The 16,382-nt window shown below is 39.8% G+C and overlaps 1 pseudogene; it reads right to left on the bottom strand.

The window, feature by feature from the left end:
• Positions 1 to 11,280: 11,280 nt before the first annotated feature.
• Positions 11,281 to 13,427, bottom strand: LOC122540851 (cartilage intermediate layer protein 1 pseudogene; annotated as a pseudogene).
• Positions 13,428 to 16,382: the final 2,955 nt, after the last annotated feature.

Genomic DNA, 16,382 nt, shown 5'->3' with positions numbered 1-16,382 from the left:
GGTTCTTGTTCTTTATTAAAACCTATAAACTGTCCATTAACTAAGTAAATGGATGGAAATTAGCTGAAGACTTCCAAGACCGATCGCAAATGAAGTAAAAGGTACCTGTCTTGTCTCTGCTATGAATGTTTGGCAAGAACAGTATTTCTTGTCAGCTCATTTTGATATAAAAAATGTTTAGTTAATGCAAAGTAAACTGCCTTGATAGATGACGAGCAATGTGGCCATAATCTACACTATCTCACAATGTTCTCTCACAACTGATCCTGGATTTCATGTCAGGAAATCAACATGTTCTAAGATTAGAACACGTATATTTCTAACAATTGCTTTCAGCTTAGTAATTAATCTTGTACGTGCTGCAAGAAATTTGTTCGAGCAAATCTTGAAAATACTACTGAGGAGATGATTCTTCGTGTTAATTATTTTCCCAAATTTCGACTGATTTAGTGTTTTGAATGTTGTTCCAAAAAACTGGTACAAATCCTTCCACTGGGCACCTCTATGGATCAAGTCAGTCAGACCACAGTCTTTAGTTTTATTGACCCAATCTGAATTCCATAGCTCCCCAGAGACAACAGGAACGTAAGGGCTACAGGTATTATCATTCTTTAACCTTTATGCTATAGTAGCAGCTCATCAAAGATTAATTTAAGACGCAATTTTATCTGTAGCTTTTGCAAAGGAACATACAAGTCAATACTATTTAACCAAACATTTTGTTTAAATGTAAAGCTTTAGAACCCAGCTCTTTGACCAAGCATTCAGTTTGCACCATTTAATATTTCCTTCTTTGCCTTTCCATTGATTTTTATCAGATGTTCCTATGATGTGCCCTGAGACTATGGTCTCAGTTAATTGTGCTGCATGAATGCAAGTTTTTATTGTTTGATTTATTTATCTGTACACAAACATGCTATGCCATTTATGGCATAAAATCAGATGAATTTCAGTGCATGTCACAAATCAATAGCCCGAATTTTGATATTTACAAATACTCATCTTCATCTTGTTCACCAAGTTTTGGATTTTAGCCAAAAGAAGTACGAAATTTCAGCTATTAATATAAATACTTTTAAAACGTAGGTTAAACAAAGAACTTACATTTAGAAGCTGAAGGGGAAGTGGTGTTATGGTAAGTTTACTGGCTTAGTAATCCAGAGACTCAAATTATTGCTGGAGAGACATGAGTTCAAATCCCATTTTGACAGATTATGAAATTTCAATGTAATAAAATTCTTGCTTGTCTAATGATGAAAGTGTAACCATTGTTGATTGTTGTGAAAACCCATGTAGATAGCTGTTGCCTTTTTGAGTAAGAAATTTGTAATCCTTACGTGGTCTGGCCTACAGACCATCTCAATCCTGTCGCTGCTTGACTGCCATCTGAAATAACTCAGTCAGTTCAATAGGCAATTAGAGATGGGCAATAAATGATCAAAAATAAAAATAATCCACAACCTCAAAACATCCCAAAACACTGCACCATTATTAAGTTACTTGTCATATTTAGTTACTGCTTCTACATGAGCAAAACTAGTTTTGGGTGTATGAACAAGCAAATAGGATAATCAGACGTGTGTTCTGTCCTATTTGTAATGTTGATCAGAATGCAAGAAGCCCTCCTGGCTCTTCTGTCAGTAGCACTCTCAGACCTTTATTGCATGGTTTGCAAGTAGATAGAGGTTTTCATGTGATCAGGTGAAAAGAGGGTTATTTGAAGTTGTCTAATCACTCAAAAACATATACTGCTTGAGTCCATGACTTTCTTTTACATAAGAAATCTTTAGTTATGACACTAGATCTATATACATACAAGGACCTTCACCTGAGTGTAGTGCTTCTGCCTCTCTTCAAATCTCCTGAGACATTGTTACATCTTCAGTATGCATCAACTCAGGAATCTGTTCCCCTGATACAAATCCAAACTGCATTCTGGATCCACCAGCAGATCATGACGAATCCCATCACTGTTATCCAACAGAATAGTTTAATATTTTCCAGTAATGTTGTTAACCTCATTGTTGTACAAACAGTGCTCTGCTTTAGCAGTCCACCTGAAGTGCAGCACATCTGACAGTATAGCTGGCCGTCAGTGTTACCGTCAGTGTTACCGTCAGTGTTACCAGCACTGTCAGTTCAGATGATGCACTGGAGTTGGATTTGAATGCAACCTTCTGGTGTGGATGTTACCAGCTGAAATTAAACTGAGAACCTGACAGAAAGCTTTGATGAATTAATAAAATCTGATTTCTCTTTCACAGAATAAAAAAGTATGTTTTCTGTTCTCTCTTTTAACTAAACAAAACAATGTGTTTCTATATCAGAGATATTTCCACATTTAAAGCATTCCTCTTTGTAGCAATATTGCTCTTAAATTTATAATCCTGTTGATATATATTAAATGTGGATTTATTCAGTTCAGTTGTATCAGTTCTCACTGCACCTATTAAGGAAACAAAAAATCTTAGCAAAATATTTCAATGCTGTATATTTACAAAAACATATGCCACCAAAATTAAGTATCAAAAGGATATTAACAATGCAGTTTTAAATAGTGGTGCATTTATCCAATTTCATAACTGAGAAATTTTAGATAATGTTTGGATTAAATATAAACCATCTTTATTAAAGGTCTCTGTCAAGAGGGTAGATTTAATCCAACAAAATATATAAATATTAGCAGTAGCACATATGATGAAGGATTAACAAATAATATTGAGAATGATGTAGCTGTAAAAGTCAGGTTCAATGAGTTCTCGTTTTATTTTAGGTTTAAATCATTGATTACTCCAGATTAGATTGGGCTTCAAATGTATTTTTGCTTTTAATAAATAGTGACATCTGTTATATGGAATGCAAGGTGCCCCTTTACATTTGTGTCCTGCTGCATTACACATCTGACTGTCTATTGATCATAAGGCTGGCATCAAAAGCAATGAAGTTAATTATAGGAAAACATTAAACTATTCCGTTGGATAATAGTGCTGGGATTCCCCATGATCTGTTGGTGGATACAGAATGCAGTTTGAATTTGTATCGGGGGAAACAGATTCCTGAGTTGATACAGACAGATATTACGTACAATGGATGTGGAAACATCTGTGAAGAAGACAGACTTAACATCTCAAGTAGAATTTAGCATTTTCTCCATCTTCCATTTCCCCAGTTCCAAGTGACTATAATTAAAATGTAAAATATTAGTGTGTGCATACAAGCCACATGCAATTCCACAGTGGGGAAACTGTCCATTGATAGAACCTTCCAACATTCAATAACCTTACGTTTTAGATCCCTCTTTTTCTTACCATAATAATGCAGTTATGGGTGGGCTATAAAAAGTCTCCTGGTCAAACAGGGAGGCTCTGCATCACAACCAAAGCTTTTCTGCCCAATTCCATTGCTATTTACATAAAACTTAAGAATGAAAAAGTGTTTTTCAAATTTAGATTTCACTATTAAGATTGGCTTCACTTTATCATGCATACATCACTATTATTAGCAGAGACTATCTAAATCAGGGAACTAAATGTTCTGGCACAAGTTATGGGCGCCTTGCATTGATGGTCGGGTGGGAGTTAGGGAAATTTTCTTTCTTGTGGGAAAAACAATGTTGTGTTTTACTATTGATTCTTTGAAGGTTTATGTTAGTGTTGGACAAGCCTCTGTGTTCGACATGAATGATCCTACAGGTTTTATCATGACCTTTTCATGCATTGTAAGGGACATCTCCATATGGTTTTGGTAATTTCAAAGTCTTGCAAAGACTCAGTCAGGTGATACCCTGCAATGACACATATTTGGGCATTACTTACCTACCTTTTACATCCTTCTGTTTCTCACCATGATAGACGATCCAGATGAATCCTCCCACACACGGATAGGATGTCAGGCCCTTCCCATTTCACTGTGACCTATCTCCAACCCCATCCTCTATTCTCTCTTGGATCATTCTTTCACATGCCCAACAATCATAGCTCCAGCCACACCCCTTTCTGTATCAGCTGCTTTCTCTTGCAGCCTTCCCTCATGCCATAGGTTCCAACAAAGAATACCACAGCCTCAAATACATACACACAGCTGACCAGTACAGGCCACCTTTAACAGATTGTGAACCAGATGCCACAAGATTTGCATGTATCGTTGACTTCATCTTGAAAGCAGGAGGTAACTGACAAAGGAAATATTTTTGCCAATATATATTCACGGCATGCAAATATTTCACAAGCACAAATAAATTGGCCAGCATGAGTCATGGCCCACCTCAAATGAGCTACTGACTATATCTCTGCATCTCAAACCTATTGTCGGGAAATCAAAATGTCAGTTCTTGTTGAATTCTGTCACCCCACGCTCCCCATTTCCCTGTTCTTGGAAGTTTTATAAAACTCTGCATCATCCACCCCCTCCCCACAATGTGTTTAAAAAGTTGTTCACTTCAGTGATGATGACTGTATCATTGCACCATGTTTCTAGAGGAATAAGGAATAAGTTTGGAAGTTCATTACAGACCAGATTTCTTTAAGAAAAGGGCTGTTATTGGAAATCTAAAATGCATTTCAGCATGTTAAAATTTGAATGTTTAAGATGGGTTAATGTTTCATGTTTTAATGTTTCATGAGGTCTATAATCACAGGGGTGTTAATTCCTGTTATCTCCCATCACTTCTTTGGTGCTAAGGTGTTCTGTTTAAATGGCAGTTATCGGTTCTAGCAAAGCAAATTTCACTGGTCAGAAGTTTTGCCATCTATTAGCTGTTGTGGTGGATAATTCTTGAAATTGCCGGTCGGACAGTTTTAAAGATTTGTGCAATTGCTGAGAAGGCTCATTAAAAATCCTAAAGCACCTGTAATGTTACCATTTGTAAACGGATAACTGGGTTTGTGATCCATTTTTTTGTTAATGGCCTTAAAGATGGTCACAATATTTCTCTTTCTATCAAGACCTATAAGCTTAAAAAAAATAATGGTACCACACAAGACATTAAATATACTTTAATGGCAGGCTGTATAAATTTCATTTTTGGGAGGGTGTTTAATCATGATTTAAAATACAGAGGAGACATGGTATCATTTAAGGTGATATTTATCATTTATTTTTTACTACCACAACCATCAAAAGGGGAAAAATGACTGAGTGCACTATGCTGATCTATGATAATAGCAATGTGTCATGCAAATGAGTGAGATGACATATCAGAGGTACTTGTGTATCTTAATAATTCATATGTGATACACTGAGTAAGGGACTTGCTACCATCCATCAGTGACAGGACAGAAAATGATTTAACTAGAAAAATCAGCCGGAAAAGCTTCAGTGACCACTTACAGCACAGTGAATAATGAAAACTAGCAGATCAAAAGCTAATATGTTACTGGAGACAGTGGAATAGAATAGAGACTACCAGGAAAGTGATGTCCCCTCTGCCAAAGTACAAACACAATGCTAATCAGTCCCAAGCACAAGAGGCTGGCGCAGTTGTTAATCACATTTGTTTAGCTTTAGTTGGACAGTGGCTGCCAATGACCTGTCTGCTCCAAAAATGTTGCGTGTTTGTGAATCACGATGGGTTAACTCCCCAGTTCCCAGCCCAGATGACCATTTTCTAAGTCATGTATTGTTTGTTGACTATCAGCTTAACTCAGCTGGCTTTCTGCCACTGGGTGGACAATTAAGGCCAAAAGTATTGGCACTCCTGCCAAAGACCAAGGGTCAAGTAGCAAGAGGACGCCTTGATCTGTTTTCTCAGGCCAACATACCCAGTCCCTCGGCACTCAGGTTTCATAAAAGCAAATCATTAATGAAGTCATTTATCATGCACTGAGATGTCACCCAAATTAAATATCGGAAGGAATATTGTTTCAGTTTTTTTTTAACAGTAATGCCTTTTCCGTTTTCATTACCGACAAGTTTGAGTTAGCATTTTGAATTAAATAAAAACCACAGTTATTAAATGACACAATTGAGGACTGTTTTAACCCAATACCTGCGTGTAAAAATGTTAGTGCTAGCACAACTGGCAAAGGATTGAAAAGCAATTAAGTTTGATGTAGCAGTAATCAGTAAGACTAAATTAACTCTTGTTTTATTTTGTTTCAAACCATAGATGCTCCAGATCAGACTCAGCTTTAAACTTGCTTTCTGCTTCTGTTAAGTATCATTACTTTTGTGATGAGGTACAAGATTGCTTTTTGTGTATTATCACCCAAACCAACTGCCTATTGAATATAAGGCTGTCATTGCAGTAATGCAGATAATTGTTGCAAAGCTAAAAACCTCCTCAGTGCAGCAAAAACTGGAATTCCTCGTGTTCTACTGTTGGGTCTATGCTGTATTTTCAAGTGGTATGTTGGGAGAGACAAGTTCATGAGCTTTGGGGTCTGTGTTCACTGCCGGAGTCGATTGTTTGAGTCCATTTCACTGATCCACATCAAAATGTCCAAAGTAGAGCAGGATGTGTGTGTGTGTGTGTGTGGACAGTGTATTGACAGTCTAAGTAGACTCATAAACTTGCATGCAGTAATCAGCATTGACCTAAAGGTTCACAAGTAGCTGGATTTTATTGGCAGTGATTATAAAACTGCTTCCAAAAGAATGTTTCCCAGTCTCTTGAGTTTAAGAAGGAACTTTTATGTTGGGTGTGTTCAAAGTAATTACAGTCCAAACAAGTCAGGGTTAAATCAATTTGTTGGGACAGGATGGAGGAAGCTTTGTTTTGCATCTGTACTGTGCTTTATAAACCTTGGAAGCTTTAACATGCTCAAAGTGTGTTGATGTTTGAAGGAGAGATAATTTTCTCCTTTTGTTTTAGCCCCTAGATTTACTGACTCTCTAGTTTGAATGCATTATGACAAATAAACAACTGAGCTGCCAATCAGATAATGTGCTAATGAGGTTGAGTTGCCCATTAACCCCATCAGCAGATGCATCAGTGTAGCTGTAGGCTGCAAATTTGAGTGCTAATGGAAGGGAGATAGTAGTAGAAAGATCATCTTACCAATGAAATGTTTCAGACTGTCGCATATCGTCTGACAGAAAGGTGAAAATGGGGATTATTGTACATCACAAAACCCTGATTAAATTCATTATGAGCCTGTACCCCTCATTCAGGCAAGTGATACTGCTGAGCAGCCATGGAGGAAAACTGCCACAGTTAGAACAATAGAGGGATACAGGACAGTAGGAGGAAGTCATCCAGTACCAATTTCAGGAGATCTCAGACCCAACTCCATGTAATAGACTGCCTCAACAATTAATAAAATACTGCAGATGATGTGAAACAAACATAGAGAATGCTAGAGGAACTCAGCATCCTGAAGATTCACATCAGATTTAAAATGTTAATTCTGTTTCTTGTTCTACCTATTCTGCCAAACTAGAGTCATAGAGATGTACAGCACAGAAACAGCCCCTGTGGTCCAACTCATCCATGCTGACCTGTTATTCTAACCTAATCTAGTCCCATTTGTCAGCATTTGGCCCATATCCCTCTAAACCGTTCCTATTCATATACTTCATCTAGATGCCTTTTAAATGTTGTAATTGTACCAGCCTCCACCACTTACTCTGGCAGCTCATTCGATACACGCACCACCCTCTACATGAAAAAGTTGTCCCTTTAGTCCCTTTTAAATCTTTCCCTCTCATTTTAAACCTATGCCCTCTAGTTTGGACTCTCCTACCCTGGGGAAGAAAGACCTTGGCTATTGACCTCTATAAGGTCACTCTTCAAACACTGATGCTCCAGGGAAAATAGCCCCAGTTTATTCAGCCTTCCATATAGCTCAAACTATTGAGTTTCTCCAGCATTCTTTGTTTGTTTTAATATCTATTTCAGTTTTAACCTGCCTTCTCCTGACAACTTGCAGGCTTTTCATTGCAAGACTCTGTTACTGGAATGGAGTTCATTGGATCTGATATGCTGCACCCTGGTATTTGGGACTAGATTGTTAAAGGAAGTCATGATTTGGAGATGCCAGTATTGGAATGGGGTGTACCGAGTTAAAAATCACACAACATCAGGTTATAATCCAACAGGTTTATTTGGAAACACTACCTTTCGGTGCGCTGCTCCTTCATCAGGTGGTTGTAGAGTATAAGATCGTAAGATACAGAATTTATACCAAATGTTTACTGTGTGATGCAACTGAAATTATATGCTGAAAAAGACCTGGATTGTTTGTTAAATCTCTTTAGAATGAACATGTGGGTTTCAGTTATTTCATATGTCAATGCAGAACTTTTTTAAAGTTACATTCTCAAGTGAAATTTAACAATTAGTATCATGTCAGCCCAGATAATGCATTGAAGGTCTGAGGTGCCCTGTGTGAGACTGTCTGTGCCCCACTGTTCAGGCTGATTCTAATCTAAAAAAAAAGGAAGTGGAAGATTTAACAACAAATTTCAGCAGGTTCAGGCAAATATTTGAAGGCTTTGTCAGTAATGGCAGGTAATGATCACAAGAACAGTGAGTTCCAGGGATAGAAAACTCAGAGGACAGCAGGACAAAGGTTAGGAATGACACGATTTAAGGATGAAAATTTCAAATATGTTGGAGGAACTGGGAACTATTTGTGAACAAGGAAGTACTGAGGTGACAGGGCAGGTGTTAGAAGCAAATGTTGATCCCACAAGGACCACTGGTGGTGATAGTTACTACAAAAAGAGCAGGGTGAAGGAGGTTACACTGACTACTTTCTGATTCTTCTGCTAATTTTGTTAAGGGGTATTTATTTGTTTGATGGCTCAAGACTCTACAAAAACTTCAGAGAAAGACCTTTCAGATAACTATATTATCATTTGCAGCCCCACAACATCATTTCAAGATGATTTCCTGTATATAAAATTGGAAAAATATTCACAAATTTATGCTTTCTGTCCTTCTGCTTGAAGAAGGTGCCACATGCTGGTCCTAAGGGAAAAATGCAATGTACCTGTTCTGCTTGCACTAACATCCATCTGACTTTTTCAATGATGATGTTCCACAGATAGTAAACTTGTATAAAATGAGAACACAATATATTTCACAATACAATACCATAAATAAAACAGAAAATAATTATTCAACCGACTGACTATAGATTTCACTCAAACGTTGGGAAAGCAATTTATCAGGAAATTTGGCTTCAGTCTTGGCCAGGAGGCTTGGATGGAGCAAAGGGGACCTTTATGGATGGGGCAAGGACAGATACCTGTCATGTAGGGAATGCTACAACACGGATTCACAGCCAACAAGCAGAAAACAGACAGCAGGTAGAGAAGCAGGGGATCCCAGGGATGGGCAGACTGTGGTCAGGGGAAGATTATTGTGGATGCTATGACACAATTTGGAGGTGGGGACAGCAAATAAATTTCCATGGGAACAAGTAGTGGTCAACTGAAAGATACTTACTGAAGAGATACTTATTAAAGGCAGCACAGTGGTACAGTCCCTTACGGCACCAGGGATCCAGGTTTGGGCAACTCTCTGTGTGGAGTTTACACATTCTCCCCATGTCTGGGTGGGTTTCCTCTGCTTCTACGATTTTGTTCCACAGTCCAAAGATGGGCAGGTTAGGATGGATTGGCCATGCTAAATTTCCCATAGTGTCCAGGGATATGTAGGCTAGGTGGATCAGCCATGGGAAATGCAGGGTTACAGGTATAGGGTGGGATATTCTTCGGAGGATCAGGGCAGATTTGATGGGTCAAATGGCCTTTTTCTGCCCTGTAGGGATTCCATGATTCAAGGTGGAAAATATCATGGAGATGGGAAGAAGTGGTAGACTGTGGGGTGAAGATTAAAGGAGTGAGCAATTGCCAGAAGGATTCTAAGGTAATCTTGCTGGTCTAGGCAGCACAGGGGGAAATGGTTCTGCACTGGGATTGCTTGTAAACCATGTAGATTTGGCCATTTGTGCTTCCATTCACCTTTTTAAAAAGATTGTTTTTGGGATATGAGCTTCTCTGGTGAGTCCAGCCCCCACAGTTCATCTCTAGTTGCCCCTGATCTGGTAGTAGTGAGCCAGCTACAATTGAATGGTTTGCTAAGCTTTTTCAGAGGGCAGTTTGGACATGGTCCAGGGTAGTAGAATTGCTTCCCTGAAGTATATCTTCTTAGATTAGATTACTTACAGTGTGGAAACAGGCCCTTCGGCCCTACAAGTCCACACCGACCCTCCGAAGAGCAACCCACCCAGACCCATTCCCCTACATTTACCCCTTCACCTAACACTACAGGCAATTTAGCATGGCCAATTCACCTGACCTGCACATTTTTGGATTGTGGAAGGAAACCGGAGCACCCGAAGGAAACCCACGCAGACATGGGGAGAATGTGCAAACTCCACACAGATAGTTTGCCTGAGGTGGGAATTGAACCCGGATCTCTGGTGCTGTGAGGTAGCAATGCTAACCACTGTGCCACCATGCCGCACTTCTCTGACTCTGACTCTCATGACTCTGGATACACTGTCTGAACTTATATGAAAACATCTCCCCAGTGCTATTTCTTTAGCTGTCCTGGATTCTGATCAGTTACTGTGTAGATTCCATTGTTGTGGCCAAGGGGATCGAGTCGAGCCAACATGGTAAATTCACTTGAGTCATTTCAAAAATATACTTTATTCACAGAAACATCTTTTTATGCTTACATAGTCACAAATGCAGTTCAGTTCTCTGCAGTAGCATATGAAGAAAAATTTGAGCACTTCAAAAAGAAAAGATGAATTATCTCCCAGCTCAATGGATTAACAGAATTGCCTTCCTTCTTCAGGAAGTGTTGATTTTGTGGTTGACTAATCAAGTTTCTCAAGTTCGGCTGTTTGTTGGGAAGAGTTTGTTTAATTTAGGGCACTGGAACGCAGGTCCTTGTGCCGTTGCTTTCTGCACGGAGCTACTCTCTGCTTTCTATACTTTTTTAAATTTACGAAGACTAAGCAAATGATCTCTCTGTCTCTTTCCTCTCTTTTTTCATCCCATGCTCATGTTATGATTTGGAGATGCCGGTGTTGGACTGGGGTGGACAAAATTAAAAATCACACGACACCAGGTTATAGTCCAACAGGTTTATTTGGAAGCACCAGCTTTCGGAGCGATGCTCCTTCATCAGGTGCTCCTTCTCTACAACCACCTGGTGAAGGAGAAGCATTCTGAAAGCGAGTGCTTCCAAATAAACCTGTCAGACTATAACCTGGTGTTGTGTGATTTTTAACCATGCTCATGTTGTTCACCTCTGGGCTTCTTGGGGAGTTCTGCAGACTTTGGAATATACTCTTCCGGCTCTCCTGCTTCTCGTTACAATTAAAGGTCAATGCCAACATTAGGCTTCATGACTCTGGATACACTGTCTGAACTTACATGAAAACATCTCCCCAGTGCTATTTCTTTAGCTGTCCTGGATTCTAATCAGTTACCGTGTAGATTCCATTGTTGTGGCCAAGGGGATCGAGTGGAGCCAACATGGTAAATTCACTTGAGTCATTGTGATGGCAAGAGAAAGGTGGTTGACCAGATATTCCTGTGACATATTGTTCACACTTCCTCTGTAGCATTTATCTTGAGGGATAATCTTCACTAATGTGCGGTCAATGCGTTCTTGGTCGTAGAACATTCCATGACACCTGATTCCAAGCTAACTGCAGAGATGCCCAAATGGTCCACAGCACGATACTTCGCATATTACGAATGCCATAAATTTCTCCAGCTGTCTGAGAATGGGACCCTCCTGTTTTTCGAGTTCTCACGGTGATCTCTTAAGGGCTGTGGAGTTTCACTTTTCTATAACAAGCTCTGAATTCCAGTGGCCTTGACCACCATGCAAGATAATCTTCTGTTCAGCTCATTGGGTCATCCTCATCGAAAAGTATAATGTTAAAAGCATAATTGTCTCCTTAGCCTCTGTAAAAGCAGAAATGGCTTACACTAAATGAAGCCTCTTCACATCCTTTAAAATTTTCATAAGGGTAAATAGGACCATTCATTTCACCTGGGACAATGGCTGTTGGTTTGGCTACATTTCTTTTAAAAGCTGTCTTTTTAATGTTGGCATCTTCGTGATCTGATTTTCTATACTGCAGCTTATTGAAGTAAGACTGCTGAACACCTATTGTATTTGAGTTCATATCTGGGAAAGATGCAACTGCCTCAAGTTCTTCTCCCCTTAGGGTAGCCATCACGTAGGTGGTGTAAGCATCTGGCTGCTGGTCATCACAGAAAGCTGGCAAGCAAGCTCCATTTGGACCAGTAATATCACTGTCAAACCGACCCCAAGCTCTGGGACTAGAGGAAAAGCCTGAAGTGGGTTCCACATTAATAAGTGATGCAACAACTCCTTTGATCTGATTACTTTACTCGTTCACTTCAAAATGTTCTAACTTTAACATAGCTCCCTCAGCTTTCAGGGACATCAAGGTTAAAAAGTCTTCTGTTTCAAATCTCCATATTGCCCACCAGAAACTTTCTGTCTTCTCATTTACCTCGTAGAATAGCAATAAAAGTAAAATCAAAAGGGACAAAAGGGAGGACTGCAGATGCTGGAGATTAGAGTCAACAGTGTGGTGCTGGAAAAGCACAGCAGGTCAGGCAGCATCTGAGGAGCAGGAGAGTCGACATTTCAGGTCAAAACCCTGATGAAGCCCAGAAAAACCTTCACTTGTCCTGCATTGTGGCTTTCCTTTGCTACTTCACCTATAAAATCAAGAGAAAGCATGCCATACGTCCTCAAAGAAAGAACATCACCTTCTTCATGGGCTGCTGAAACTAAAGAGACATTCCTTGGATCTAGAAATATTACACTGGCTTTGACTAACCCCCTGAAGGAGTTGGGAGGAATCTCCAATTCCACTATGGGATTTTGGCTTTCTACTGCCCCCAGTGAGATGGCATTGCTGACAGAACAACCCAAAGTCACTGCTGGCTTCTTCCTTAGAAGTTGAATCTCATGAAAAAAGAGCTGCCTTTTTTGTTAAAGGGAAGAATCTTTGTTGTGTTCACAAGCTTGCCATACCGAGCTACAAAGGTGAGCACTAGCCGATCAATGTCTGCAGGAACCTGAATGGAGAATGCTCCCCTGTACCCATTCATACTATATTCAATTCCCTATGTATGGGAACAGGCCCTTCAGCCCAACAAGTCCACACTGACCCTCTGAAGAGTTACCCAACCAGACTCATTCCCTCTGAATGACGCACCTAACACTATAGGCAACTTAGCATGGTCAATTCACCTAACCTGCGCACCTTTGGACTGTGGGAGGAAACCGGAGCACCTTAAGGAAACCCACAAAGACATGGGGAGAATGTGCAAACTCCACACAGGCAGTCGCCCGAGGCTGGAATCGAACCCGGGTCCCTGGCGCTGTAAGGCAGCAGTGCTAACCTCTGAACCACCGTACCAATACTAATCTTCTTCCCACTCATGAAAATCAGTCCAAACTGCAGACTTACCATTATCGGCAGCAAGTGCACAGCCATGGACAATTGCCCTGATTTCAACACACTTCTAACAACCACACCTGCTGACCACCTTGGTTGGAAGCACATAGTTGGTGCAGGAAATCTTCCTTTCCCCTAGTTTCACTGCTCCACAGCAGTAAGCTGTTGTGTCTTTGCATCGTGGCTCTGGTTCATGTTCACCACTGCATGTTGCAACAGAACATTTTCTCACATTGTAGTAAAATGACTGAGTCAGATTCTGGTAACTGTCATAAGGAAGCTGTATTAAGTGGCACTCAGATTTGGGATTGCACGAAGGAGCACTAAGGGCTGTCAAAACAAAAAAAAATTGATTTTAAACCTGCATGTTTATTTTACATCACATCTCTATGAAGAATCTCAAAGCATTTCAGATATGGTGACCCTTGGTCTGGTGAATACAGGAAGATTCTGTAAAAGGCTCAGTTTTTTTAATAATGTATATTTTGAGGGTGGAATTCTGGTCACCATCACATGAGCATTTACTGCCGTCCTTCATAAAGTGCCACAATATTTTAAACATTCACCTGATCACCATGATTTATAAAATCATGTGGGGCATGGATAGGATAAATAGACAAAGTCATTTCATTGGGGTGGGAGAGTCCAGAACTAGAGGGCATAGGTTTAGGGTGAGAGGGAGAAGATATAAAAGGAATGTAAGGGGCAACTTTTTCATGCAGAGGGTGGTGCATTTATGGAATGAGCTGCCAGAGGAAGTGGTGGAGGCTGGCATAATTACAACATTTAAAAGGCATCTAGATGGGTATATGAATAGGAAGGGTTTAGAGGGATATGGGCCAAGTGCTGGCAGGTGGGACTAGATTGGGTTGGGATATCTGGTCAGCATGGATGAGTTGGACTGCATGTCTGTTTCCGTGCTGTACATTTCTATGACTCTATGACAAGCAAATATTGGATTTTGACTGTATTCCATAAACAAACCAAAAGTATCTTCTTTTGTACAAGAATATATTTCCATGCATTTGAGGCAACGGGAGGGTCCTATAACTGAACAGATAATCATTTAAGTTCATCAGGAACACTCAGACGGTGCCCTTTCCCCACTGCGCTTTGGCGGCAGCTGCCCCAAGTTTTAGCACATCCCTCAGCATGTAGTCTTAGACCTTGGAATGTGCTAGTTTGTAACACTTGGTCAAGATCAACTCCTTATTCAATTTAATGTCAGATCCGACCCTCTAGGTAATCCTTGTCTGCTGGAAGCCAAGCTTAGAAACTATTTGTCTTTTGTATGGTCAAAGTACCCTTGGTCCGCATTATTAAACTGAGTGGATTGCTGTTTAAAGAAAAGCCATTTGCCTGTGGTAACTATGACTTTCTCTCCAACAAGTTTACATGAGGCTATTAAGTCTTGTTGGTATGGAATATTTTAACCTAACAGACCCAACTGGGAACGGGCACGCTGTCCATTTCACACATGATCGATGGTTTGGAAGTCAATTCCTGTAAAGGTGCAATCTGTTCACACTCAGCTCAGTGCTGCCATGTAAATCTCTGCAAGCAACTTGTGCTGCATCAAAAATCTCTGATGCTATTAAACCATGGTTTGTCTGACAATTGTTACTGATACAGTGTTTCATATTTATACCAAACCCAAATAACAAACTTAGTTACACAAATACTGGGGATTCACTTCAATCCCACATACATTCAAACCCGTCATCTTGCATTCCCTGTTGTAATCTGTTTACATAGTTCTTAAATGTCAATGTTTTCTCTGTTAAGCCTATTGTTGAAGAAAAACTGCTCAAAGGATCTGTTGAGTTTTAAAACTCCTGAGGCATTAGGTGTACTATTCACAAATCAACACTGCACCGATGCTGTCAACTGATTTGTGTGCAGTAAGGAGCCCTTTTTACAATCCTTACACAACCAAGTTTATTGCTCAGTGCAGCTAAATAAAAACTCATAAAAATGTGGTTCGATGTTTCAAACTCCAATTATTCATCACAAAGGTAGGAAGCAAGGTAGTAGTTATAGTTTGAAATTTAATGCTCAGGGAGTCATAGACAGTTCTGATTCTGAGGGCTCGAGGAGTATAAACTTTTACACATCTGAAGACTGGAGAATACTGGTTGGATAATTGTAATGCATGATTTTTATGTGTCTGTCTGGCAAGAGGAAGCAAGCAAGAACGAACTTACATTTATAAAGCAGCTTTCATGCCTTCAGGAAGTATGCCTTTGAAATGTTTGAGGATGGGAACAGGTAATTCTTACCACCGTGTGCCCATCATATACATTAGAGTACCCTGGCACATTGATCAAAGTTGGATTGGGGAGGAATGTACATTAATTGTACATCCATGAGGCAATGTTTAATTTGAATGTATTGAAAACAAAGTGAGCTCCTTTATGATCTTAACATCTTAAAACCTAAAGTTCTTCTATGACAGGGCTACCCAAACTGTCGGTCACAAACCACAGTAGGGTTGCAAGGCAAAATATTTAGATCAGATCTTCCAATGCAGCAACGGTTATCATGGAGCTTTGACTAACAATTACAAAACCACTGGAAAATTCAGAGCTTTTTTTGAAAAATAGGGGCTGAATTACTGACAGGTTAGTGCTTAGGTAACCCTGTGATTTAAACAGCTTTCTCACGTCACTCTCACAGGTCTCTCATCCCCTCTCCTTTCCTTTCCCAACCATTCTGACAGATCTCTCCCACACTAACCCCTCATTTGTCCAGAGCATCAACTTAGGGTCACAGTGGGAAAATGTTTGAGAATCAGTGCTGTATCAACTGCACTCAAATGATTCATTGCAGCCAGATCTTTGGATTAGGGAATGTCACTGATCGATTTCTTGCTATGGAAGAGCAGGACAGACATATGCTTTGTTTCCTCATTTCCTTTTCAAGACAATTTAACAGAAATTATTACGTAGAATTATACTTCCCTAATAGTTC

The sequence above is a fragment of the Chiloscyllium plagiosum genome, unplaced genomic scaffold (genome assembly GCF_037043375.1).
Source record: "Chiloscyllium plagiosum isolate Xiang-an unplaced genomic scaffold, Cpla_swu_hap1 HiC_scaffold_39, whole genome shotgun sequence".
NCBI classification, from domain to species: Eukaryota; Metazoa; Chordata; class Chondrichthyes; order Orectolobiformes; family Hemiscylliidae; genus Chiloscyllium; species Chiloscyllium plagiosum.
The sequence above is the reverse complement of the archived record's forward strand: the minus strand, read 5'-3'. Positions and strand labels throughout refer to the sequence as shown.